This window comes from Erpetoichthys calabaricus, chromosome 10 (genome assembly GCF_900747795.2).
Source record: "Erpetoichthys calabaricus chromosome 10, fErpCal1.3, whole genome shotgun sequence".
NCBI lineage: Eukaryota > Metazoa > Chordata > Cladistia > Polypteriformes > Polypteridae > Erpetoichthys > Erpetoichthys calabaricus.
Window position 1 is genome coordinate 126233042 of NC_041403.2, and position 25113 is coordinate 126258154.

Consider the following 25113-nt stretch of genomic DNA (forward strand, 5'->3'; position numbering starts at 1 on the left):
GCGCTCCAGTTTTCGACACTCTAATTTAAGAGCTCGAGTGTGTTCATTAAACCAGGGAAAGTTTCTATGTGCTTTGATCACTTTTGTTTTAAGGGGTGCCACTGTGTCCAGAGCATCTCTCAAGGTCACATTATAATGTGATGTTAGCTGATCTAAATTGTTTTCCATGTTTACATTTGATGTTAACTGATCTAAATGGTTTTCCACAATTACACTTGACTTACTTAAAGTATCTATAAATTTTGAAGCAGAATTACAATCTAGATGTTGCACTGTCTTTGTTTTAATCTGTGAGTGCATTGGCAAGGGCAGGACTAAATCAAGTGTAATTAAGTAGTGATCAGAAATAACTTCATTTAATGAAGTAATATTTAAATTTTGAATTTCAACTTTGTAAATTATAATTAAATCTAATGAGTTGGACGTTTGACAATCTGACAAAATCCTACTGAATTTAACAAATAAGTAAAACATTTGCTAAAAGTGTCAGTTTCCACATCAATGTGTACATTAAAATCCCCCATCAGTGCTATGTGATCATACTTTATAGCCAAATCAGATAAAAGGTTGCTAAATTCAGTCATGAACAATGAATATGGCCCTGGTGGTCTGTAGACTAGCACTATAATTGTGTTGGAATCTGTTTTAATATTTAAAATTAATGCCTCAAAGGATGTAAAGTTGCCTACATTTTTAGACGTGATTTGCATTTGGTTACAATGAATTATTCCAAGGTCTCCTCTTCCACCAGAATCTCTAGACTTATGAAGGAACAAGTATCCATCTGGTGACGCCTCAGCTAGGGGAATAGTGTCACATTTACTAAGCCAGGTTTCAGTGAGAAGACATAGATCGGATTTTGTACTTAATATAATATCATTTACCAAAACAGTTTTACTGGCAAGAGAGCGAATATTCAATAAGCAGCATTTAAAACTACATGCTTCTTTCTGAACTGGTGATATATTTTTTGTTTTAATTTGAAGTCAATTTCTATTACAGATGCCCCTGGTGGAGGGTCTGGTTTTATCCCTTGGTCTAATTATACACCTTATTTTTTGGTTATTAAGTAATTTAAGGTTTGCATCAAGACTAAATTTGCTGGATGCCCCACAACAGGGATTATGGGTAACAGCTTCAGGATAGTAACAGTTGGGATAATTATGTGAATTTCCCCTTAGGATTAATAAAGTATCTATCTATCTATCTATCTATCTATCTATCTATCTATCTATCTATCTATCTATCTATCTATCTATCTATCTATCTATCTATCTATCTATGTAAACAACAGCCAGTGATTTAAGATCACATGACTGCGGCCTGGATGGTGCTCTAATCAGTCAGCCAGGCAGTTTTGCTGCCATATTTTGGGATAATACATAATAAGATCCCCTCCAGTTACGATGAAGACCATCACTTTTGAAAAATCCAGGCCTTTCCCAAAAATCATCCCAATTGTTCACAAACACTATGCTTTTATTTGCACACCAGGTTTCTAGCCAGCAGCAAAGGGGATGCAATCTGCTATAAATCACATTCCCTCTTTATAATCTTGGTAACGGGCCAGATACAACAAAATTCCAACATTTTCTTTTAGCTTTGGTGCATAGAGAGATGAAGTTCTTCTTTAATACCTCAGATTGCTGTAAATATATAAATATCATTAGTGCCGACATGCAGCAATAAGGTAGATATTTCATTGTCTGTGACACGGTCCAATGCTGCTTCTATGTCAGAAATCTTGGACCCTGCGAGGCATTTAACATTAACTGCTGGTTTAACATAGTTTGGAATTCTAACATTCCACACTATGGAATCACCAATTATGGCGAGCTGCGGGGTGCTGAGAATCTGTTCTGGGTCCAAATTGGTGACCTGGGTGCCGAGAGACTAAATTTTGGCTTCTTAGACCCCTGTCTTACTGTTACCCGCTTGCCTTGTGACTGAATTGGTGCTGCTGACTTCAGCCACGCACTGACTACAGTGGGACCCAGAGAGACTGAAGCTGAATCAGAAGTAGCCGAATTGTCTAAACAAACCTAGTCAATCCAATTTTCTGTTTGCCTAATTGCTATCAGGTTCCTAATGCAGTCCTCCAATTCGCGTATTTTCCTGACCAACTCTAAATTAACTAAACACTTTTGGCAGGTGAAGCTGTCTACACTGTCGGCTGGAAAACCTGAAATGTACATGCTGCAGGACACACAACATATAAACGTGCCCTCAACGGGCAGAAAGCAGATAGAACTTATGTTTAGTGCTGATATCATCTTCTCCATTTTTGTAGTAACTTCATTGTTTCGGCGTTTTCCACATTCAGCTGAATCACTAAGAGACCATCAGCTTTAAGTTTCCACCACCCGCTGAGCGATTGACTTTGAATTTCTCACTGCCGGTTATTTCTCCTGGTCAGCTGTCGGCTTTACTTCAGTTGAACTTACTTGGGTATTTGCGAAGGGCTATGTGCCTATGGGAGACGGCGCTGCTCTGTGCTTCCTCTGCTTCCGCTCACTGCTACTCCGAATACTGTGGAACATTTTACAAAACTACTAAAAACTTATTATTTAAATTTAGCTTTTTCATAGCTACTTTTCAGTTGTATTCCTAATAGACTATATGGGTATAGAATTATCATATTCTTCAGGGATTCAAAATTTATACTAATCTCTACTGTTCTCTGTTTTCTTTCCCGGTCTGCGCCACCACCACATGAGCAAAGCAGTATGCAGCACCCTTTGTTCATTTTGTTTTTATACCCCAGCCCAACTGGAGCTTTTTTGTTTTTTCTGTCCTCCCAATATTATTGCATGATATCAATTACTTTCCCTTCGTATAGCTTTCTTTTTTGTCATTTTGTAAAGCACTTTGAGCTACATTGTTGTACAACATATGAAAATGTGCTCTATAAATAAATGTTGTTTTGTTGTACAGTAATCCCTCGCTCTATCGCGCTTCGACTTTCGCGGCTTCACTCTATCGCGGATTTTATATGTAAGTATATTTAAATATATATGGCGGATTTTTTGCTGGTTCGCGGATTTCTGCGGACAATGGGTCTTTTAATTTCTGGTACATGCTTCCTCAGTTGGTTTTCCCAGTTGATTTCATACAAGGGACGCTATTGGCAGATGGCTGAGAAGCTACCCAACCAGAGCGCGTATTACGTATTAAATAAAACTCCTCAAATATATTGTGAGCACGGGGGCTGTTCGAACCCCTAGAGGATACGGCCGCTCCTCAATATACGCTGAAAGATTACCTTCACATTGCTCTCTTTCTTGCTGGGCTTACATATGGCTGATTTGTCAAGCGATATGCTTCCAGCACGGTGCTTCGCATACTTAAAAGATCAAACAGCACGTATTGATTTTTGATTGTTTGCTTTCTCGCTCTGCCATTCTCTGCTCCTAACGGAGGGGGTGTGAGCAGAGGAGCTGTTCGCACACTGACCTAGAGGATACGGACGCTCCTCTAAAAAATGCTGAAAGACTACCTTTACATTGTACCGGCGGTGCTTCGCATACTTAAAAGCCAAACAGCCCTATTGATTTTTGTTTGCTTTTTTCTCTCTCTCTGACATTCTCTGCTCCTGACGCGCACTCCTTTGAAGAGGAAGATATGTTTGCATTCTTTTAATTGTGAGACAGAACTGTCATCTCTGTCTTGTCATGGAGCACAGTTTAAACTTTTGAAAAAGAGACAAATGTTTGTTTGCATTGTTTGAATAAAGTTCCTGTCTCTCTACAACCTCCTGTGTTTCTGTGCAAATCTGTGACCCAAGCATGACAATATAAAAATAACCATATAAACATATGGTTTCTACTTCATGGATTTTCACCTTTCGCGGGGGGTTCTGGAACGCAATCCCCACGATTGAGGATGGATTACTGTACCTCTGATTGTCTCATTTCTTACTCTGTTCTTTTTTGCAACACCACAGATCCATCTCAGTCTTCTCATTTCTGTAATGTCTATCTTCTTGTCCTGTACTCCCTTTACTGCCCTTGTCTCAGCTCCATATATAATTGCTGGTCTTACCACTATCTTAAAAACCTTACCTTTAAGCTTCACCTTAACTCTTCAATCACACAATACTCCTGATACTTTCTTCCAATTGTTCTGTCTACACTGAACAACTAATTCACTGTAGACAACTAGTTTTCCATCTTGGGCTACCAATGATCCTAGGTATTTAAACTTAAGCACTCTTTTAACTTGCTCTCCATGCAGGCTAACTTTTGAATATTGTGTAGCAGTGCTACCATTGTGTGAACTTAACTTCCCAGCAGCCCAAGGGGGTTACCCGCATAGGATGATGGGAACGGAACTAGGGGCTGCTGGAGACAAAAGAGGCCAGCGGGAAAGTTTAAAAGGGAGGCCTGATGGAGCAAAAGTAGATCTGTGTTTTGTGTATCCTGTCCAACGTGTCATCTAAAAAGTCAATTGTGCCCTGGATCGTTTCACGTTAGATGAATGGACTGTCTTGTGCCTGCCTATCGTGTTATAGTGGTGGATTAATTGCCGTACATCTTCAAAAGGAGCGCTCCTGGAAATCTCACCCCTCACTGCTCAGGACTGTTTCATTCATTTTCTACAGAAGCTGTTCTTGGAATTCTCATCTTCACACCACATCATTTCACTTGCTTTTGCTGTATTGGACTGTATAAGGACATTGTCTTGAGTGTTTATTGTTGTGGTTTGTTTGTGTTTACTGTATATCGCTGTAAGGGAACTGAGTGGGATTATTTAGCATGTAGTTATATTTCATTTTTAGTGTTTAATACATTCTTTATTTGTTTTATTACCTGTTGTTTATTGTCTCTGCTTGTGAGTGTGTGCAGGTCAGGCCAAGGCTGGGTGCATCCCTGGAATCTCCACCAAAAAACAAAAATAAATCACTGTCTCTTTGACGGTGTGAATTTTAGTGGTACTGGACCGCTACACCTGATCATCATTAAGCCTCAGCTATTCTGTTTTCTTCCTATTTATCTTCAATCCTCTATCTTCCAAAGCCTTTCTCCATTCTTCCAACTTCCTCTCTATTTTCCCTTTTCTGGTGCTGTACATCACAATGTCATCAGTAAAAAAGCCTGCACCAGTGGGATTGTTTTTTTATCTCACAAATCAACACCTCCTTAACCAGATCAAAGAGGAAAGGACTTAAAGAATATCCATGGTGCAGACCTACTCTAACTGGGATCTGGTCTGTTACCCCAAAACTGCTTTTAACCTGAGTCCTCACTCCCTCATACATATCCTGGACAATCCTCACATACTTATCTGGTATTCCTTTCTCCCTCATGCACCTTCAGACATGTTGATGTGGTATCCCATCAGAAGCCTTCTCCAAATCAATAAACACCACATGCAAACCTTTTGTTTCTTATGAGTTGTCTCAATGAAAGTTTTCATAAAACCAAACTGCTCCTCCCCTAATGTTGTCTGTTCCATAAGCCTTCTCTCTATAACACTTTCCCAAATTTTCATTGTGTGTCAATCAAAATTAAGGTAAAAGGTGTTAATTAGCAATAAAAATAAGTCAATAATTAAGAAAAGGGCTAGAATGAAAATCTGAAGTCACTGTGGCCCTATGGGGTCAGAGTTGGACACCCCTGATATAGAAAGTAAACACTGATAAAAGTTTAAAAATTGTCTGCATGTTCTCACAGTGTCTGTATGGGTACTCCATTTTCCTCACATGTGTCAAGCTTGCTTACTTTGTGGCTCTGCTTTGGTCACTGGTAACACTTTAGTTTAAGTACATCTTACAATTATGCATCTATTACTCATTTACTCTAGAGTAACTAGACCTTAACAAATGCTTCTTTTGGTAATAAGACATCAGTAAATGGATTATTCATCGTTGTGTAATATGGCATTTGATATGGTAATACAATTACTTATGAGTATGAAGGATCACGGGTCTTATCCTGAAAAATGCAATATCAAGAGACATAAGTCTCATTTAAGCCACCCATGACCATTCCAAAGTGAAGTTATTTTAGTGTGCCACATGGCACAGATAAATGCTTTGGAGATGTCATTAGCACCCAAAGAAGCCTTTGTTACATAATGAGTAAAACATGCATTTTCGAAGTACATAAACTAGAGTGTTAGAGACCCTCTTTATCCATGAATGATATGAATGTTTGAGTGTGTGGGTTGCCATTTGGGTTCTGCCTGTTTCTTACATTACCTGGATAAGATCTGACTTTCTGTAAACCTGTAATGAAACCTGTGATCAACTGAGGTGACTGTGTGCAGAGGGTGCAGACCTATAAATACCTGGGAGTGTAGCTGGATGATAAATTGAACTGGACCTGCCAATATTGATGCTCTGTGTATGAAAGGACAGAGCCAACTATACTTCCTTAGAAGGCTGGCGTCCTTCAACATCTGCAATAATAATCTGCAGATGTTCTACCAGACGGTTGTGGCGAGCGCCCTCTTCTACGCAGTGGTGTGCTGGGGAGGCAGCATAAAGAAGAGAGACGCCTCACACCTGGACAAACTGGTGAGGAAGGCAGGCTCTATTTGTAGGCATGGAGCTGGACAGTTTCACATCCGTGGCAGAGCGACGTGTGCTGAGCAGTCTCCTGTCAATCATGGAGAATCCACTGCATCCACTAAACAGTATCATCTCCAGACAGAGGAGCAGCTTCAACGACAGACTGCTGTCACTTTCCTGCTCCCCTGACAGACTGAGGAGATCGTTCCTCCCCCACACTATGCGACTCTTCAATTCCACCCAGGGGGGTAAACGTTAACATTATACAAAGATATTGTCTGTCTGTATACCTGCATTGTTATCACTCTTTAATTTAATATTGTCTTTATCAGTATGCTGCTGCTGGAGTATGTGAATTTCCCCTTGGGATTAATAAAGTATCTATCTATCTATCTATCTATCTATCTATCTATCTATCTATCTATCTATCTATCTATCTATCTATCTATCTATCTATCTATCTATCTATCTATCTATCTATCTATCTATCTGAAGAAAGTTGAAAGATTTAGGTAGATTTAACATAATGTCATTAGTTTTATACCACAAGTCCTTTGTTACTGCACTTGATAAGAAGTTTCAATTAACTATCTATGTGTCCAGCTCGATTTATTATGCCTCAGCTGTCACACTCAGAAACATCTACTGTATATACTGGGAATGCATTTTATTGGGAATTGCATTTACAAAAAGTCAATTTCATAATATACATTTAGTGCATATATATATATAATGTGGCGGACGGCCGGGGTCCATGCCCGGCCGGGACACCTCTTTGTTATATGTTCAGGGGGAGCAGCAATGGACTGTGCAATACCTCCCCCTGGACGCTAGATGGCCGCCCCCCTGGGTTGGAGCGGTGCCTCGGTTTCCTGCAGGGCTCCATAGGCATTGGAGTTGGGTGCAGCCCTGTTGGGGTCCTGTAGGAGCCACCTGGGGGAGCTGCAGCTGGGACTCCTGAGCCCGTATGGGCATAATATTCACCACACTCAGCAATCAACCACCTGGAGCACTTCCGGGTGGACTATAAAAGGGCCCAGCAACCACCACTCAATGGGCAGAGTCTGGAGGAGGAGGACAAAGCTTGGAGGAGGAGTGGTGGTGCCATCAAAGGAGAGTGTTTTGCTTTATTGCTTTGTGTTTTAGGACTGTGTTGTGCCTGTGGGGGGTCACAGGGAAGACATGCCCCACAGGTGAGGAAAAATAAAATCAGTTTGGTTTTATACGTGCCTCCGGTGTAAGTCTGTGTTGGGTCAGGCACCTATATAGCATCTTTTTACAATATATATTTAGTGTATATATATATATCATATATATATCAGTGGCGGCACTCTCTGAGGTGCGCAGACCGGGGACTGGCCAGATCTCTGTAGGTGGATACACCTTTTATTGGTCTGTTCGCTCTGATGGCTGTCATACTCGGGGAGCAGCTGTTGCTGTAGCAGATTGGCTTCTTCCAATGGTGTCCAATGTCACTCCTTTCAACGAGCGTATCATGAGACTCAGATTATGGCACTCCCTGGGTGCCTTGTCTGTTGTCTCAGTTTATGCTCCGACCGCAGTGAGTGATGTCTCTGTGACACTTCTCTGGTCAAGGGTGACTTCAGTGCAGCCACTGGTACCGACAGGGCTGGCTATGAGGATTGTCTCAGTCCCCATGGGTCCGGTGACCATGGTGAAAGTGGCTCCATGTTCCTTGACTTTGCAAAAGGTCAGGGGCTGCGAATTGCTGGATCCTGGTTCCAGCACCCAGAACCACATCGCTGGACTTGGTACTCTGCAAAACTGCAGGGTCTACAGAAGTGCCCAGTTTGTGAATTCTGACCACAGACTTGTTGTTGCTACTCTTAGGATCCAACTTAGGTCCAGTAGGTTACCACCTACTAGGAAAATGAGCCTGGACTCCAAAACCAGGCTGTTTCTAATGAGTTTGCATGCAGTTTGTGTGAGGAACTTACAAATTTGGGTGCAACTACCAATCCTAATGTGATGTGGGAGACCTTCCGTGACAAGACCCTGAAGGTTGCTGAGGGTTGTGTTGGTGTTGCCAGTGCTCCCAGAAGGAGGTGTTTCATCTTGCAGGGCACCCTGGATATCATCGAGAGGAGTTGTTTCGTCATGTAGTGGGTGTTGCAATACACTGTTCCAGTGCATGCTCCCCAACTTGACTTGACTTGATGATGATGATCTTTTCATTTCCATTCCACTTCTCCTGTTGTGGTTTATCATGCTGAACCAGACTGACCAGACCTCCAATTTTTAAAAACACTGTAAAACTCCCAAAAGCTTCCTGGCCACTTGGGAAATTTAATCCCTTCCAGCCTGTGCTCAGTCTACCCCTGGGTCTTCTAAGAGTGGGGCATGCCTGGCACACCCCCATAAGATGAACATTCTAACTATATACCCCAATCATATTAGTTAACTCCCCTTCAACCAGAGAAGATTCTACTCCAAGGTCTCCCTTTATTGATGAATGCCCCACTGTATCACCAAAAATGAGCCCAGCAGCTGTGTGCAGGAACCTTATTGCTACAGCTTATATTCAGAATCCCACTCTTTCGGCCACTAGCCAGAGTCTGTGACTAATAAATGAGAATGAAAAGCTGATCAACTGGAAGGTTATGTGAGGACTTACTGTCCCATTCATCATCATAGTGCTTTACAATGTAGACCCGCATTTGCCACACCTAGTATGCTACAGCCATGTTTATTTTCCACCTTAATGTTATATTTGTTGATTTTCAATTATTATTTCTTAGGACTCTTATGTTTTTGTGTAGGTCTTGTTCATATTGTTATGCTTATTAATTATGCATTATTTAAGTATTATGTATTTAAGTTGTTTTCTGTGGATGGAATCCCGCAAGAGGCGGGGCCACCATGATGTCACTGCCAAAGAGTTGCCCTCAGCTTTTATAGTCAGGTAGAAGAAAATATTTCCAGCAGAGCATCTCTCATTGTTACAGAGTTCAAAGCTTTTTGTGTAAGTACTTCTTGGATTTTCTGGGTTTTGATTATTTTTGCTTTGTCCTTTAATTTGATTACTGGACTACAATTTGAGCTTGTTTGCCTTGGGTTGCTTTTTTTTCAGGCATTCCGTTTTTGCTTAGTTTTGCCTTTTCCTTGTTTTTCTTTCATTTGTTTGTCTTTCCAAGCTAGAGGTTTTACAGTTCATCCCTTGAAGGTCATTTTTTGTGTATTTTTCAGTGTTATATGTTATTTTTTGCAACGGTGCTCATGATAGCACAGATCCATTGGTTAACGCAATGTCAAATTATGTAATTTTTCCAGAAATTTTCAGTTGAAGCCTTCATTTACATAATCTTAGGGAGTCAAAGGCAGTTGTCAGTGTACTCCTGTGAAGCCTAATAAGATATATTCAGTGACTCACTCCAACTGGTCTGTGACTCATTCTGATAGACTCAAACTGGCTTGACTTTGCCTTTAGTCATAGGGGTGAACTCTGTGTGCATGAGAGCTGACAGCCAACGAATACTCATCCAGAAGCACAATGCATTTAATGTAGTGATGAGGAATAAGGAACTTGGATGTTTTGAAGCTCACAAACAGAAGATAATGTAATCTGTCTGATGTCTTTTGTTATACGCACAATGATAAAATGGAAAAAAGTAAATGAACACTGAACCACTGAACTTGCCATAGCTGTTAACTCTTCCTACAGCACCAGGTCCATCAGGCAGCAGGCTATTGGACACCAGAAAAAGGTTGAATATGATTGTACTGGAAAGTCAGCCCTACGTTGGTAAATGTGACATGATCGGCGATTTTCAGTCATTTAAATTGACATGGTTTGGAGACAAGATCTGACTATACAATCACCCCTCCCTCACTCATTATAAAGTCCCAGATGTACTTGAGCTCCTCCACTCCAGACAACTGTTCTTTCTTCTCCTGAAGAGAATAAGTCATTGTTTTCCAGAAAGGGGCTAGGAATAGAAAACCGTGATTTAATTCCCATGAATTTTCTATGCAGGATACACCTTCTGTGTTGTAAAATCAATCTGTTTCATGGTCCTGTTTTCTAAAGGAAAGAACAGTTAGCAGTAAAAAGAAAACTTCACAAAATTGCAAGGCTGGCATCATCAGTTAAAATGAAAAAGGAATATTGTGGGTTTTTCTCTGGGCTCCCTACCAAGGAGGCCAGTCATCATTAGTCTGTGGTTTTTTAATGTGCAGCAGGATCAGAATATACATGGCAGGGGGTGTTTGGGTATTTGAAAAGGACTCTTTTATTTGACTTTGCCTTCTCTGGTAACCCAAAGGACTCAAACTTGGCATTCATTCCTGTTCATTTCTTGGCAAAGCTCTCCAGTCTTTGCTCAATTGGCTCCTGTGTGAGATTGGCGGTTGCAGACACTCCAACAGAACTCTGCTCTTCGTGCTTGTACGTCACACTTAATGGTCAACACTCTGAAGGTTTTGGGTGGGCATCTTAAGCACCCAACAACTTTGAAGGTTTTAAAAATGTCTGACTCTTCCATCAAGATCAAAGGGCTGGATTGTGAATGCTTGTATGTACATGTGGTTCTCACTGATGGTGGTGAGGGTGGCTGTGTGTGTTTTTTTTATTTTAAAAGAGCCAGAATGTTTCATTTTACATATTTATTGCATATTCTTGTTAGTCCTAGATATTTAAGATATTGCATAACATCTTAATTCCTAAAGGATGCCTGTGTATCATCATTATAAATGCATGTGTATAAGTGGCCTTGTTTAATTATTGCATGAAAGCTTATGCACATTTCCTATAAATTCAGGTTTTTCATAATCCTTACCTTTTAAATGGAAAATCTTCTGCATAGCAGTCCAACCATCCAAATCCTAAATTTGTCTAATTTTGAGAGTCCAAGAGAGATAGAACCTGTTGTGACCACCAAACCTAGCTGGATTTGAGACAAATTGGAGTTGTCAGTTAACGTAAAACTCATATCATTTGGATATCCTTGTGAAAACCCAGTGAGACAGGATGGGATTTAAACTCAGTCTTATGGAGCCATGAGGCAGCTGTGCTGCACCACTGTACCACCACACTGCTCACATTAATTCTGTTTTAATATTTAGGTTTTACAGGGCTCTTATACTGAATACCTCTCATGAACAGTGAAGGCTACAGATTTTCCGATGAGCCATCACTATTTATTGCTATCTGGTGATAGCAATAAAGAAACCAGTGGATTATTTTGGCTCCTAATGTTGGGTGTTAATTTACATGGAGCCAAATTGTTTCCATCTCAGTTGAATGCCATATTACATTCCTTAACAAATTCTCTCTGACTTCAATAATTGGGCATGAACAGAAGCCAAGGTGGTGAATATTTAACACCAGGATGCTTTCCCATTAAGCAAACATTCCAGTAGCAGACACAGGACTGGGGATCATCCTCTCAGCAGGTCACAGAACATGCCTGTTTTCTGATTCTTTAGACTGAAGGCTGTGAAATGACTCCCGATTTTATCAGGGCCTCTCAGGACTTAAGTGGCCACATTCCTTTCCTTGTAATATTTGTAGTGAGGATGACTCTAAACGTATTAAATGGATATTTTCCATATTAAGCAACTGAGTGCATACAATGAAACCTCACATGTAATCGGATACTTAAAACTCACAAATTGTTAAAAAAAGAGAAGGTCTGAATAAACAGTGGCCACATTCAATGTATGGTTCCTATATAAAAGTATTTGAGCATGAAAAGAGGCATTCTGACATTGAAAACCTGCTCTTGTGGTTATGTTCTAATAAAGCAGTCAGGTGATGTGATGAAGCTGAAAAGTCTTTGTGCTTTTATAGAAACTAGTGGGCTACTCATTGCTCATATTCTCCTAAATTAAGAGATGATAGTGCCCACTTTTAATGAAGCCAGTAACCACTTAATTAGGTACATTTGATTGTTAACTCATATGGCTGCAATCTCATGTGCTGTGTATAGCATGCAGACCTATTGTCAGATTTATAAAGCTTGTGAACGTGCAAAAAGAGGTGCAAAATTTGTGTGAGCAGCTTTCAACACAAAGTCAGGATTTATAAAAGAAAATTTAACAGAAAAACAAGCATTTATTTACAGAAACTGTCCCATCTGTATGCAGCATTTTGGAGAAACTGGGAAATAACAACACAATTGATTGAGTAGAAAAATGCTTCCAAACTAGCTAAATGACGACTCACTCATACAGTAATTCATATCAGGTGTATTTCTGCGCTGAGGGTCAGTAGCACACTGCCCCAGTAGATGTTGTGCATTATAAGCTTCCCTCACCATTAAAATTTTTATAATAACCCTGAACCCTGTCCTTTTAAGAAATTTTCATTCATTTTTCTTATATAATCTATATACTGTATATAAAATCCCTATGTGCGTCCAGGTGTCCGTGTGTGGGTGTCTTCTGGTGAAGTGCACATGCGCGGGGCACGGTGCGATACGCGATATTACTGTCAGAGAAAGTTAGAGGCGTTTTACGGAAATACAAACCAGTATTACTGTGAGAGGAAATTAAAGGTACACAATACAGTGACGCATATTACAGCCACATACAAGCCTGTATTACTGTCAGAGGAGATTAAAGGCATATTACCGACGCGCACGCCTGTATTACTGCCAGAGAAAATTAAAGGTATATTACGGACGTACAAGCCAGCAGACGTACAAGACGGCATCCTTCAATAAGGGCGCGCACAGGCATCCTTCAATAAGGGCGCGCACAAAAAGGCGAGCCTCAAAAGGGCGACCTCAATTGGGCGTAGCGAATAAAGGCGCGCGTAAATAAAGATCTGCACCTTTGTTGCTCTTCACATATTCCAGAGCCATTTGAACTAAATTATCTACGAACGCCTTTATTCGCCGCGCTCAATTGAGGTCGCCTTTTTGAAGCTCGTCTTTTTGTGTGCGCCCTTATTGAATAGAGCCGTACAAGACAGTATTACTGTCACAGAAAATTAAAGACACACAATACACGGGGGCAGCCCACGAAGAACGGTCAGATCAGCAAGTAAACATCAACAAAAGAAAGGCTGAAAGAAAGAAAAGTACGACCAACAAAAAGAATGAGGTCAAAGTCCCTTGCCATTTAATATAGACTGTTCTTACTAATGTTTATGCACTACTGTTCTAGCGACCGTTATTGTAACGGGCTAAATGACTAGTATGATATAATTTCTTAACAAGAAATATGTCACTTTTTATAATATGTAAAGTTGACTTTGTGCTGGGTGCTGGGTGCTGCCTGCCTGTTTCTGCTCTATTGGCCATGCAGTGTTCTCAGTTTACCCTTTAGTGCATGTGTGCATTTGCAACCTCAACTTTTCAATTTAACAATGGGGCTTGAAAGCCAGAACATCATTTTTTCTTCATTAACTTTCTTTTTAATTGCATGTTTTTACACCAGCTGAGCATTTTTCTGCTAAGGGTTTGCAGTTTAAGTCAGCAAAGACCTAAGAAAGGTCAATTTTATTCTTCAAATGTAGCCAGATTAATATGAAAAAAAGGAAAAGAAAGCAAATCAAAATCAGGAATACATGGAGCACAAGGCATTGCCCTGATCAGAATGGTGCTGAGTAACATCTTCACTTCCATCCATGAGAATATGTGTTATGTCTCAGTCAGGTTCCTTCCCTGGCTGGAGTACGAATTCCTGTTTTATGCCTCTTTTCCTCATTTTTGATTCTTTTATTTATGTTTATGTGCATCTTTCCTTATTTTTGGTTTTGTTCATGTATACAAGTTTCCTTTGTTATGTTCCAAGTGTTCCCCAAGAGACAGGGTCATTTGCCAGTCACCACCAGGAAATGCCACATGATAAGGTATGGGTTGGGTGTGGCTGCCAAGTTCCTCTTGAACCCAGACTGTTGATGGGTGTAAACCACGATGGGCCAGTCCAATGAGGACACTTACACAAGAGAGCTGGTGTAACATGGTGCAAAATGCCTATACATCAGTTAAATCCATTAGATGCAAATCCAATAAATACGCCAGTAAATAATGATAAGATTCAGTGCTCAGGAGTGGCCGGTCTCCTGTAGCAATCATTAATCCGTTCAGAGTGGCTCACTGTCTCTGTCTCCCCAAATCAGCCCAGCGTGTCTTCCCAGCTGGCAAAGCTGCCTACAGCTGTGGTCACTTTCTCTTGATTTGCATTCTGTCAGCCTCTACAGGCATCAGCCTGGAGTCATGGAAGCGGACCTATGTCATTCCATCACGGTCTCTCAGTGCTTCTTGGATCCCTGAGAGGCTAAAATCCTGGTCCCTGCTCCAACCCAATTGCAGTTGGTCAGCTGGGACACCCCTCGAAATGCCATGGCTTCGCTCCCACAGAGGGGCCTGACCACACTTTCCCCTTACTTCCACATTTGCTAGCTTGCCCACCTGCTAGTCTTTGCCACTGATTTTTTTCCAAAGGCCTCCTTTCTTTCCACATCCTGACATACTCCTTTTAAACTGCATTGCAGGTACAGGTGACATAATCACAAACCACAGGGCACTAATGAGACAATTGGCTGCCTCGGACCTCCACACCTACACCCGGAAGCCATTCATTAGCAAACACCTACTCCACAGTTGGAGCATAAACACACTGCTTTGTCATAAAACTTGCACTGCCACAGACCTCTCATTATCACACTCTCCACTCTATAAATCTGGAAGGTCTTCCACAGTCCCTGGTGGTTCATTGTGAAAACTCTCTAGAGTTGTGGGTTTTGATACTTTTGTAAATTCCTTAAGCTTTGTATTTTTTCTGTTTTTTTAGACCTTCTGATCTGGATTATAACCCTACTTTTGGATTCTGTACTGGGACTCACCTTGGATCCACCTTGGATTGCCTTCTTGTTACAGACAATTTCATTTTGCCTTTCTGCTTCAATGAGACGAAAATACTTTTTATGAAGAATAAATCTTTTCTTTTATAAATATTTGTTTCTTGCTCTTATTACTAGCCTATTTTTGATGATGATTATTGGATGTTATTAGGACTACATGCTTCAGCACTTTTTAATGCTTGGAAATCCTACTTCATGACAATGTGCCTCATGCTTGTGTATATTTGAGATGCTTTAACAAGCAGAAGGTAATTTCACCCATGTAGTTTCACAGAGTGCTATTAAATAATCCTGAAATGCAACAGTTGTAGATATGAAAACAAAATATAACAGTGTGAGGCAGGTCTTTGATTCAAATGCTTACATCTCATTTTCATTCACAAGAGCTTTTTCCAGAAGTGGTTTATTTACCATCATTTGGGACATTGTGAACATACGACTGGATAGCTTAACATGTACAATGCAAGTAACATGAGACTTTTTCCTGGATGTTTTAGATAATGTTTGCTCCTCTCCGGTGTTGGTCACCATAGACAATATTTTTTCAGAAATTTTGTTATCTCTGTTCTTCAGCAAAAGACAAAATGAAAACTTTTCTCTGCCCCCAATAAAAACGATATGATATAAGTAACAAATAAAAACAACACAATTTTTACGGGGCAGCATGGTGGCACAGTGGTAGCACTGCTGCCTCGCAGTAACGAGACCTGGGTTCGCTTCCCGGGTCCTACCTGCATGGAGTTTGCATGTTCTCTGCGTGGGTTTCCTCTGGGTGCTCTGGTTTCCTCCCACAGTCCAAAAACATGCAGGTTAGGTGCATTGGTGATCCTCAATTTTCCCTAATGTGTGCTTGGTGTGTGTGTGCCCTGCCTTGGGCTGGCACCCTGCCCGGGATTTGTTTCCTGCCTTGCACCCTGTGTTGGCTGGGATTGGCTCCAGCAGACCCCTGTGTTAGGATATAGCAGGTTGGACAATGACTGACTGACTGATAATTTTTTCAGTGGAGTATGACTGACACAACTGGAGGTCTTTTCAAATGTTACTGCAACAGGAAAAGGCCTGTAATCAGATTACAACCAACAACAACAAAGCAATAGTCAAAATTAATTTTTTAATGAAAGATCTTCAGTAAATAAAAATGATATCATGCTGATGATCTTAATCTTGTCCCGGTTCTGACTCATGTGTTTTAGCTTTTTTGCAAATCCTAAATAGATCTGATCTAAATACATAGTGAGTGAGTGTGCCCTTTGGCAGACTGGCATCCCATACAGTTCCTCTTTTCTACACAATGTTTGTGGAATAAAAAAGCATGCTCAGAGAATGATTGGATATTAACAGGAGCCAAGTGTTTACGTCTAATTGGTGAGTACTGATGGTGTTCAGGAACTTAAATGACATAGGCTAGATTGCTCCCATCAGCACTTGAACATGTGTTTTCAGTTTACCAGGGTTTTGTATGATCACAAGCCAGCAGGTCCTGGATAATTTAAGAATGGCTGTCCACAGGATGAGAATGATTTTGTTGAACTCTCAGTAATGGGCATCATATTTCACATTTACTGTGCATATCAACAAAACCTCATCTCTTTAATAAACACGTTTTTTCAATACATTTTACTTTTTCTCTAACTTTCTGATAGTTTAAAACTTCAGCCTTTAGACTCCATTTAATAAACCCTGCTGTAATGAACACGTGACCTGTTGTTTTGACAGAATGTCATATTTGTTTTTCCAACATAAAAAGATTAAAAAAATAAATAAACTGCACCATAACTACGGATGACTCTAGCTTTTTGCTGCCCTAGCGGAAGCAGTAAATCCCACACCCTTCTATGAATTAAGGCTGTCATAAATGTGAAATTAGAATTATGTATTGTTGAAAGGAGACAAAAAGGATAAAGAGTTGAGTCACCACCTTGGTGACTGAGTATAATTAAAAGTTTAGTAAAAAAAACAAAAAACAAAAAAAAAACACAACAACTGTGGAGTTTAGGACAGTACTGGAAACAAGATGGTTATGTGATCATGAGGCAGGAAGGGGCAAACAACAGAAGGAGAGGAGAACGGAAGTGACATCAGCAATAGAGAAGAGAAGGCATTAGTATTCAGCGCCAGCCTCTGGTTCAGTGGGTAATTAACATCATCAAAGCCCTTAAGCCACCTGCCATGCACAGTCATGTGACACTATGTAACATGCATTTTATAATGTGATAGACTTACCCTAGTGTATCCTCAGTATGCCCCATAGTTAAATTGTTGCAGGGTATGTGGTGGGTATGGCACATCACATATCGATGGCAGTGCCTATGTGTGTGACCTGCCAATGGAGAATGACATTCGGGTAGCTTTAAAAAGGAGGCAACAGGTCATTCCATAAATTTGGGTCAGGTCCATTAAGAAAAACCTAGGGGTATTGACTGAGAAAATTGTGAACTTCTACAATACAATACAAAGCCATATCTTGAGGATGTGCAACTTTTATACACAGGTAGTACAGGATATCCACATGTCTAAAGTAGTCTTATCATTTTTGTCATTGATAGCACTTCTTGTTTGAATTTATTGCAAAATTTTCTTTACTAAGCAAGAGCCTTTGTCTAACTGAACTGTATATGAAATAAATTATAATTTAGATTTTTTATGTCAATGTTTGTGGTATTGTTTTAAGCTTGGTGTGTAGGTGGTGTGGTCCATTCTTAATATTTGGATACTGCTTTACTTCTAGTTTGAATTTACATGCTTTTACTTTATGAATTCCAGTGTACTGCATGTCTTTTGTCATTTATAAAACAATAAAAATTAGTTCTCCACATTCAAGCTCCTCAGGGTAATATTTGGATACTGCTTTACTTCTAGGCTGAATTTACATTCTTTTACTGACCCCATGGGGTTTACTCATTTGTCATAATGAATTCCAGTGTACTGCGTGTCTTTTGTCGTTTATAAAACAATAAAAATTAGTTCTCCAAATTCAAGCACTGGATCTGGCAATTGTTCACCTGTTAAAATGGGCTTTCTGGATGTTCTATGCTAGTCTGTGCTAGTGTACATTGGACAGCCATATGAGCTGCACTCATGGAGTCATCTGAAAATCATGAGTCCTGCCCTAATAATGGTTTAATTTATCATTTGTATCTCACAATAATCCACAACCTTTACAATTTTGTGTCCCTTCCTATATGAAAATTTTTTATTTCACTGTAGTCAAATAATTTAATAAAATTACTAATGGTAAAAAAAGCAAATATAATTCAGTTAAAAAGTGTTTAATATCACCACCAATGACAAGAAAAACGCCAGATGCAAAAGTCACAACATTTGCTCATTGTGGAACAGAGTGTACATGTTTTTTTAGACCTTCTTGTGTAGTCAGAGACCCTACTTGAAGCTCTGTCCATCCAGAATAACATCAAGGAAGCCCAAATAAATTAAAATCATTGCATTTGTTACTAAAATTAGACAGAGGGTACCAAGCTTTCACCTTCTTACCTTGTGACTCTCCCTTAACCCTGACCTCTTCCCATCACAACTGAAGCCTCTACCCCAGGCTCTCCCATAGATTTAAAGACCTCAATCTGATGAGGCAGTTTTATATTCACAGCCAAATAGCAAGAATCACTTCTGGGTTAAGGAGATGTCATTTGTTTGGAACAGGGGCATCCCCTCTAGCAATCACTGGCATTGCTGCACTTTGAGTTTTCACTTGGACTTATAGATCCAACTTTCTCTGGAAACCTGAATACTCATCCTGAAGAAACAACACTGTCAAAATTGTTCTAGTCTGGGACAATGTTTTGCCTCCTGAGAGTCCCTACCTTTTTAAAAGCAACATTGTTCAATCTATCCATATGGTAACTGTATTTCAACCAGCCCTCTGTGGCTTCACTAGTTCTCTAAGAAAAGTGTCAGACATCCTTGGTATTTGTTGGGTTATCTACCCACTAGAGTCATGAGGGAACATTTTATGTTTCTTTATGTATTTCATTCTTTTCTACAGTGGTGCTCATGGCTACTGCCCTTGCACAAAAAATCTTTGATACAGTCTCAAACCAAAGATTCATTCTGAAACTAGAAACTGTTGTACTGTTTTCTTCTATGCCATAACCAGGTAAGACAACCAGAGTTCAACCCAGGGGTGGCAAAGGGTGGCTATGGTCACCATACAAAAAATACTGCACATCAGCTACTACAGTACTCTTTAAAATGACTGAGACTGAACCTACAGGTTACATTTCAATTGTTTTCCTTTGTTTTTGCTCCCTCCACCTGCTACTCATTTCACAGTAACGTGAACAGGATTGACAAATGTGCAGGATTTATGCCAGGTTGGTCTAGTTTTAAAACCATTCTGCAGATAAAAACATCAATTCAACAGGGTGCATTTTTGGGTATATTTTGCAACAGCATTATGTAACAAAAGACATAAAGAGTTACGGTACCAAATGGAGAACCCCGTATAACTGATGACAACACAAAAAACACAAAATCAAATTAATCATGAGAATATTTTCTCAGATGCTAGTCTAAGTATGAACTGACTCAAAATGACAGATCTTCCTACACAAAGAGGTGGGTCCAGGTGGACGGCAACATTAGTGGTATTACAGCCATCAATATTCTGGTATGCAGAGGTATAAAGAGAAAAGGCATTAAAACACAGCACCAACACCTGGAGGGGCAGAAAATTACAATCACTAGACCCTCTAAAACTGTCCACTATGAATGTGTGCATGACATTCGTTAAACACGTAAAGGTTTAGTGAAAAATTTAGATCCTGTGAAAATCAGGTTTTACCCGTCACACTGTAAACCAAACATTCCCTATTCCAACCTCACTGTACTTGAAACAGTAGGGGGAACAACCCCACATTTTTCAATGATGTATAACTGTACTCTAGAATGGCCAGAGGGGAAGTTCTTTGATGGAACCCCCAGGCCCCATAGAAACTGTGCTTCAATTTATTATTGTGTATTATAGTCAAAAAGCAAATGATGTCAATCATTTGGCTGTATTCTAATGCCATTAGGTGGGTTTTCAGCTTTAATTGTGATGAAGAGATTTAATTTCAATGGTGGCAACTTATGACTCTAACTACAGGCTCAGAAGAGATACAGTAACACAATGTTAATTTTGCTTACTAGATAGGTTTAGCTAGTCACTTAGTGTAACTGGCAAACTAAGATTATCTATATTACTATGTGAATTTCCCCCTGGGATTAATAAAGTATCTATCTATCTATCTATCTATCTATCTATCTATCTATCTATCTATCTATCTATCTATCTATCTATCTATCTATCTATCTATCTATCTATCTATCTATCTATTACATAAATGACATGTTACTTGTAGCATGGAGTGTGTGTTATTGTGTGCGCGCATGTGTATGTGTCTGTGTGAATGGGTCGCTAGTTGAATGGCATAGAGATGTACAGAGAACATAATTATGTGCATATTAAAGTATGTATGTTTTTTAGTAAACACTCATTTTTGCAGGTCTGCTGTCACTAAGAAGTAGGCAGCAGGCCATCCTGAAAACTCAGGTCTGTTTATGGATCCCTTTGACTTAATCAACAATATAATGATGATATTTTAAACATTAATATGAATTTTGGGACTGATATTATTTGGAAATATTTATTGACAACTATCAACTGGATTTTTCCCTATAATTTTTTGACTGACAGGGAGATGTACAGCGAACATAAATATATGTATATTTAAGTGTGGTTGTATATTAGAATACTCAAGTTACTACTATTTAATTTGCATATTTTTACTATGATTAGTTTACTTTAGAATAAATTGAAAATTAAATTTGCTTTGTGGTGCCTTTTAGTTACACATGACCATTAACATTTTTCAAACCATAGTTCACTCTTAATTAAAGACGTGGACAAATTTGTTGGTACCTTTACAGCTCATTAAAGAAGGCCTGTATGCCTCCTGAAAAGTGATGAAATGAAAGGCAATTATCCCATGTATTCCTGCATTCATTTGATATGTCATCACGTAATGCAAAGCAAGTGTGAAAAGAGATCAAAAAGATCTACTAAAATGCCATAGACACATTTGCTGGTACCCCTAGAAAAAAATCATAAATAATTCAAGTGATTTTTCAAACTAGCCATTTTCTTTATTTTGTATCACACATGTCTCCAATCATGCAATCAGTCTTTCAAAGTATTTAAATGATAAAAAGTCATCACTTTGCCCACTGGTATCATCATGTGCCCCACACTAAACAAGGACTAGAAAAAAACAAAGGAAAGAGTTGTCTGTGAAGATCAGAAAGAAAAGTATAGACAAACGTATTAAAGACTATCTCTAAGCAGTTTAATGTTCCTGTGACAACAGATGCAAATGTTATTAAAAAGTTTAAGGCCCAAGGGAATGTATGTGTCCACAAGAGGAAAATTGACCCCAAAGCTGAAATGCAAGGTCAAAGTCCATCAGTGTCCAACCAAACCATATATCACTTTTTGAGTGACAGTGGCCTCAGTGGAAGAAGCCTAATGGAGGACTCCAGTGTTGAAAGAAAAACATAAAAAAGCCAGACTGGAATTTGCTAAAGTGCAGGCCACAATATTTCTGGGAAAATATCTCTTGGACAGATGAGACAAAACTGGAGCTTTTTGGCATGTTTTGGTGCTGCATTTCTGTGTCTGGCACAGGGGACCTTGAGTCTGTGCAGGGAACAATGAAATCTCAAGACTATCAAGACATTGTGGAGAAAACATACTGCCCGGTGTCAGAAAGCTCTGTCTCAGTCACAGGTCATGAATACTCCAACAGGATAATGACCCAAAATACACAGCTAGAAGTACCTAAGAATTGTTAAGAAGAAAACATTTGACTATTCTGTAGTGGCCTTCTATGAGATCTGAATTGAATCCTATCAAACATCTATGGAAAGAACTGAAACATGTAGTCTAGAGAAGGTCCCCTTCAAACCTGACACAGAATGAGCAGTTTACTCAGGAAGAGTGAACAAACTACCTGTTGAGAGGTGCAGAAGTCTCATTGAGCGCTTCAGCAATTACTTGTTTGCAGTGAATGCAAACTCTAAAGGTTGTGCAACAAAATATTAATTTAAGGGTCCCATCATTTTTGCCCATGCCATTATCATTTGTGTTATTATTTGAAATATTCTGTTGAATCAAAACTCTAAAGCAAAGTCTGATTTTCATTTAATACAGAATAAACAATGATGGGTGCCAATTAATTGTGTTAGTTTCAAGTTATTTCAGAGACAATTGGGGATTTTTCTTTATTCGTGGACAAATTTGTCCATGTTATGTACAGAATACATAATCTTATTGTCATCAGATTATAGTTATTAATTACAATGTTCATCAGCAATAGGCTACAGTAGATGATTCCTTCAATTTGGAATTCAGCAAGTTGGTATTTAATAAGCCAATGAATTATCTGAAATTTTTCCCTCTTTAATTTAATATTGCTATAATGTAATTATACTATTATATTAATAACTTGTTATATATTGTAATTTGCCTGTGCAGTAGACCTGAAGTGTGTCACCCCATGATGTTCACAGGTCACCTTGTTTAGAATCTTCTGGAGGCACCCCCATGTGCAATGCATGACATCATCAGTTGAACACTATAAAAATGAATGTCATGTACATCCTGCACTTCTGAGATTACACATTCTTTCAAGAAAAACTTTAACAATCATTTTTGTTATGTTGGTCATGATAATTCTTCTATGACTTGACTAAAACTAATTTCTGTTCGATTTGGCCATGTCTACTTTTTCCCTTTTGGCTAGAAAATCCAACACTGTATTCCAACTTTAATTATTAATTCATGTTTTAAAATTTGTATATCTATATCACATTTTCATGGTTATCAATCTTGGCTTGTTATTTTAACTTTATTATTTCTTCTGAATCTCCTTCAGTTGAAAATTTCTACCACCCAGTGCACTCAGTACACGTGAGTAAGGATAGGTAGGGTTTGGGTTTAGTCAACAAATGTTTAATCTTTGGTGAAAGCATTCAGTATAGAAATAGGAACTATGCAGCAAATGTAAAGTCCACTAATTTCCATGTCATATATTTTAAATGAATGTTTTTATAGGTTAAATTTACTAGCCCTCATGTCTTTGCTTGGCTTTAAGAGATCTGCTGTATTCATTCAGAGTGACAGAGACAACATAGGCAGGATGTCAGTCTCTATTTTATCTTGGTGGTGCTGATATTAAATGACTTGCAATAATTATGGACAGCAGAAAGAAAGCAGGGAATTGTGGGAGGCAAAAGGGGCTTTTTGGGTATTGTAGTTTGTTTATTTGTTACACTATGTAAATCAATAAGGATAGTTGCTGGTGTTCTTTTATTTTCAATTTTCAACTTGCTCAACTAGAAGTAAAACATAAGACTTCCCAACTGGGAAAATGGCACTTCATTGACAAAGAAATAGTTCAGCATTAAACAGAAAGGAGCAGTGGAGTGGATTTTACCCGTCACCTCCCTGTTCATCATTGCTCTTTTTCAGAAGGAAGTAAGCCGCTGAAGCATAACCATTCTTCAGTATTCAGTAGAACTGAATGTTGTTTCTTTTTGGGGAAACTCTTACCAGGGAAAACACACCACTATCATCAACAGATTTTATGATTCTCATCAGCAGTAGTACATACAGAAAGCAACTGTCAAAGGAGGTGTTAGATTGATTGATGACTTTAAGCCACGCCCCCAAATATGTAGATATGATTTATGAAAATACGAAAATATAAAAATATGAAAATATGATTTATGAAAATATAAAAATATAATTTATGTAAATATAAAAATATGAAAATTTATGAAACTATAAAAATATGAACTATACCCCGCCCCTGGGGGGTTGGACCACCATCATAATTGATCATCTCTAAACCATGCCTTTTAGGGTGGGTCTTTCGTAAATCGGACACCTATCACGCCCCATTAACAATACTCACGCCCCCGAGGTACGCCTTTATCTCTCTATCCGCCTATAGGGTTAGGGGTGAGGCGTGTCTATCACCCCCGAATGTGGGAGGAGACGAAAGAGTTCTTGTATAAAATTCTAGTCATTTAGTGAAAATGCCACGACACACAAAAGCAAACAGAATGGACGGTCTTGTGAACGCTCCTAAGAAACTGAAAGCAAACAGGGTGTCCAGAAGAACGTTACGGGAGTTACGGGAACCACGCTTCAGCTCAGTCTGGTACGATTCTAACTGTGCTTTGTGCCGGGTAGAGGTGAAAAGAAGTGCTGAGGGACAGCTCACGATCGCTGTTTCCAAGAAGGAGCCTATCCTTCCTGAATATAACGAGGCCGGTCACGAAGAGGAGGAAGATAAAGAAAATGTGATAAAGGAGCGAGTGAGTGAAATTAATTTTTCTATAAAAGACTGGACTTTTTTTAAAGCTCTTATGCCAAATATTGATGAAGCTATTTATCAAGGAAAACTGTCTGACCAGATGAAAAGAATTAAAAGAAAATTGGAGGAGGAGTTTAGCATGTTGAATAATTCATGCTCAGAGGAGGAGGAAGAAAACTGGGAGGCAACCACCCCCTAAGTGAGCGGAAATAAATACAGAGGTCTTTTCCATAGTCTACATTAACCTAAAACCCTATCGAGATGTCTTCAACTACTTACCCTATGAAGCTGGTGCCAGCTGGGACAGTCGTCTCCCTGTTCTTTCGGCCTCTGAGGTGGCAGAAGTCCTCGACATTTTGCTGCGTTCCAGGTATGGAACATACGTCCGCCGCTGACTA